This window comes from Micropterus dolomieu, unplaced genomic scaffold, assembly GCF_021292245.1.
Source record: "Micropterus dolomieu isolate WLL.071019.BEF.003 ecotype Adirondacks unplaced genomic scaffold, ASM2129224v1 contig_13652, whole genome shotgun sequence".
Taxonomy (NCBI): domain Eukaryota; kingdom Metazoa; phylum Chordata; class Actinopteri; order Centrarchiformes; family Centrarchidae; genus Micropterus; species Micropterus dolomieu.
In genome coordinates, this window is record NW_025742638.1 from 500 (window position 1) to 5,045 (window position 4,546).

The window sequence follows — 4,546 nt, forward strand, 5'->3', positions numbered from 1 at the left end:
CAGAGGCATGTCCGACACCATAGGAATCATCAGTATCCCCCAAACATGTAGACATAAGGTTTATGAATGTACAATGTAGTGGGCCGTAGTTATGAGGGGAAATGTCCTTTGGATGAAAATCCCATTGAAATGAATGGGATTGTCTTACCAGATTTGAGCTTTGATTATAGCGCCACCTGTAGTCCCAAACGTTTCAGGTACAGGTACAGGGAACAATTGACCAAAATTTGGTATCAATCGGACTTGAGATACAAAATGCATGTATATCAATGGGATTTTTTTGAATAGCGCCAACTAGGGGCTAACTGTACAAAACTGTGCACAGCCCCTCAGGGGGGCATGCCACATAAGCAGGGTTGCTTGTGGTTCCTAGAGTCTCCAAAAGTAGAATGGGAGCCAGAGCGTTCAGCTATCAAGCTCCTCTCCTGTGGAACCAGGTTCCAGTTTGGGTTCAGGAGGCAGACACCATCTCCACATTTAAGAGTAGGCTTAAGACTTTCCTCTTTGATAAAGCTTATAGTTAGGGCTGGCTCAGGTGAGTCCTGAACCATCCCTTAGTTATGCTGCTATAGGCCTAGACTGCTGTGGGATTTCCCATGATGCACTGAGCTCCTCTCTCCTCTACTTTCTCTCCCTCTGTATGCAACCTCATCCCATTATTGCATGTTACTAACACAACTTCTCCCCTTTCTGGTAGTCTTGTGCTTTCTCGTCCCTCTCCTCTCTCCTCCTATCACTTCCTGCAGGTGTTTCTGGCTCTGGAGCTGTGGAGTCTGGATCTGTGGTTGCGGGTCACCTGCTGCCCCTGTGTTCCTGCTCGACAACCTCTGCTACAACGACAATTGTTATTAGTCCTATTATTATTATTGTTATTATAATAATTAACATTACGATTCTTATCATTAACACCACTATGTTGTCTGTACTGTAGTTTGGGTCTGATTTTATTTATTATTATTTTATTATTGTATAAGTAAGCACATAGTGAGCAATGTACAATCCTGAGTCAAATTCCTCATATGTGTACACATACCTGGCAATAAAGCTGATTCTGATTCAGTCATAGGTTTAGTCATAGGCGCTCGCTTCCTGGCTCGTGAACATTGAGTTTGGCTGGCTGTTTACTTTTGGTGACATACAAGCTGTATATAACACGTAACGGGATGGCAAAGTAATGGGCCTTTTTGGTGATGGTTTGAGCTCCCATTTGAGGTCCTGGGAGATGATGGTGCCCAGGAAGCATAAGGAGTCCACAGTGGCGACGGGGGAGTCAAAAAGTTGATGGGGGAGGGTGGGGCTGGGCTCTTTCTTAAGTCCACGACCATCTCCACTCTTCAGAGTCTTCAGAGGGTTGAGCTCTAGAATGTTCTGGCTGCACCAGGTCACCAGATGGTCGATCTCCCACCTGTAGGCGGACTCATCCCCACCCAATGAGGGTGGTGTCATCCGCAAACTTCAGGAGCTTGACAGACTGGTGACTGGAGGTGCAGCTGTTGGTGTACAGGGAGAAGAGATGGGGGGAAGAAAGCAGCCTTGAGGGAACCGGTGCTGATGGTCATGGACTCTGAGACATGTTTTCCCAGCTTCAGGAGGTCTGTGATCCACCTGCACAATAGGTTTGTTCCATTATCCTCATTTCGGGTATATATGTTGAGTACTGATATACAACCATTACATATCTTCCCATATTATCTTTTATTAATGATTTGAAAGAAAATGGTAGGGACTTATTAATTAATATAGCTATGCCACTTTTCTTGCGATATGAAGCATGAAATACCCATTATCTTTTTAGTTTTTTATATTCATCCTCCACCAAATGAGTTTCTTGTAGTAGAGTATTGAACATTGTGAGTTTTTAAGTTGGCTCAATATCTTCCTCCTCTTGATGGGATGATTTAAACGATGGATATTATAAGACAAGTTTCAGCCTGTCCATATCAGTTTTAGTTCCAGGCAACAACGATCAAGTCCACACATCTCATAAAAAACCCCCGACTGTGCACAAAATTACCCAGTGAAAAAGATCATCATTACTCCAGGACTATTATACAGTAACAAAAAAAAGGTGACTTCCAGCAGTCCCGTCACCAGAAAGGTGTGGCGTATTTTCTCTGGGCAAATAGCACTAAGTGCACCTGCAACTTCCAAGGTGTTGTGTAAAGTGTAGTCCGTCCCTCTCGTCCTCTTCCACGTGGATCCCCATGTCCTTCAGCTTAGGTGCAGCCTCATGAGTGTAGTGACCGTCTTAATCCAGTCCACAAACACTTATAGATGTGCAGGATGTGGAGACTGTCTGACCTTCACGTTCTTCTCAAGTTTCTTTATGACGTTCCGTACCTGTTTCCTCTTCTTTTGTATTTCAGTTGTCTCCAAGCCTCTCTTCCACATGTTCCACCTGTTGCTCTAAGTCCTGTTCTCCTGCGGCCTGTATCTTGCCCGGTGCAGTTCCTGATGTTGTGTCGGTGCGTGTTGTTTGTTCTTTTTTGTTTAGCATCGCTTTTATGTCCATCTCTCCTAATTTACTTTCTTTATCAACTGTTCATGGGTTTAGTTGGTTTTCTGCACCAAAAGTGGTGTTAAAGAGCTATTTTAAATTTTTTTTACAGCTAATTTCCACGCTGCCTCTTGCCACATGGCGCCAGAGGATGTCCCCAAATCACAGCATTCCGTTCAGCTTCAGCTTTCTAACTGTGGTTGGTGGCGGTGTGATCACATACAAAGTCAATGCAAAGACGTGGAGAGATGGGATTTCCCATCAGGCGCTGCGGAGAGGGAGAAAGTTGCATGATGCATCAGCGGTGAGATTGACAGCTACAGAGCGTTGGGTGGAGAGGACCAGGCAGAGCAGAGGAGTAAAACTCCGCCGGCTGACGGAAAGCTACTAAACTACATGGAGAAGTCGAGGACAGAGTGCTGCAGCTTTTGGAAAAATAAACACCCGTAGGCGGTCTGGATCATGGTCTGACAACTACACAGTTTACCCGCGGGAGGAGCTCGGAGTACTTTAATTTTGGGGATTACAACGTTGATTTATCTTCACTGGAGCTTCTCAGCAGCGATCTGCCGTGAGTTTGATCTCCGTGGTCCTCAGCCCAAATGTACATCGGTTGAACCACTGTCACTACACCACGCCTAAGAGCAGTCTTCAGTATTTTTACAGAACATTACGTTAACGCTGCTCTCTCCCGACGAGTCCAAGCATCAGTGACAGCAGCTGCAGGAGTTTCTTTCTGTAAGTTTCACGTCGCTGCTTCAGCAGATGCTTCAATAAATCAGATGTAGAAATGTTCACGGCTGAAAGCTTTTTGCTGGTCGCACAGAGTTTACAATAGACGACAATATTCTTCTTAGACTGTGACACAATCATGGCAGCAGCTACTTCCAGCTGTGGAAAGAACGCCTCTCTCCCTCGTTCTCCTCTCTTCCTGTAGTTTTTGGCACTCAGCGGACATGAACAACAGAAGGTCCGGTCCAGCTGAGCTGCCGCACAGTTGTGGATTCACATCAAGGTGCGTTCAGTAACGAGCAACGCAGCGTTACTTGGTTTAGTAACTAGTAATAATATTGCTGTTTTAGAAAAGTCATTAGTTACACTACTAGTTACTGGGAGAAGTAAAAGTACATTGTCCAGGACGTGTGGTTCTGTCAACAGATTACACAACAAACAGTGAATGTGGATCAGAACAGCAATGTGTCACTTTGTCATAGGTGTCGTTTACACTGGGGACTCGGGGGACATGTCCCCACCACTTTTTGAAAGCATTTGCTAAAAGTTTTCTGCAAATTAGTGTGGTGTCCGAACAATAATGCTGCGATGATGTGTTGAGAAGAAATCCGCTTGACACTGTTCTTGATTATAAAAGTTTATTACATCAAAGAATTCAGCATCAATTACAAGCTCTGCAGCAGCTTGGAGAGTGACCCAGCCCGATAACCACTCTGTCTCTCTGTACATCGAACACAGCTTATATAGGATATGTTTAGGTATCTGCTAAATACCATATAAGGGCACAGTGCTGTAGGATAAGTGTAAACATCTGTTAGACACCATAGAAGGGTTCAGTCCCTTCATACACACTACTCTCTACTCCCCCTAACACTGGGTCAGAGGTCAAATTCCATAGGAGGGTTCACTCTTTGCACACCCATCAATCATTACTTCCCCTTAAGAGTTCACTGTGCCTCTCTCCAGCTGCTAGAGTATTATTTTAAACTGTAATGGTCAAATGCACATATGTTATACACCACATATTCCCCCCTACGAGACTTAATTGAGTCTCGAAAAACAAAAAGAGATCAATTTCTCCAACACATGCTTCTTGCAATATTATTTTTAACAACATATCAACTTTATGGAGTGTGAGAACGAAAAACCTGTCCGGCAGCCTTCATTCCAAATTCCCAATCTAGACAGGAAAATTTTCTCACGGCCCCTCTGCCTTAGGCGGCCACACATGGTACTCCAGTCCAATTAATAAAAGACATCTTTATCAGTCAATGCAGAGATATGGTTTAGCCAATACATGTGAAAACCTCAGGAAAT

The 4,546-nt window shown here is 44.3% G+C and overlaps 1 long non-coding RNA gene across 1 annotated transcript; it reads left to right on the forward strand.

The window, feature by feature from the left end:
* Nucleotides 1–1,346: 1,346 nt before the first annotated feature.
* LOC123966542 lies at nucleotides 1,347–2,830 on the forward strand. The gene is made up of 3 exons (XR_006824022.1): nucleotides 1,347–1,616; nucleotides 2,367–2,465; nucleotides 2,610–2,830. It is a non-coding gene; the product is annotated as an uncharacterized LOC123966542 (long non-coding RNA).
* The last annotated feature ends 1,716 nt before the right edge of the window (nucleotides 2,831–4,546 follow it).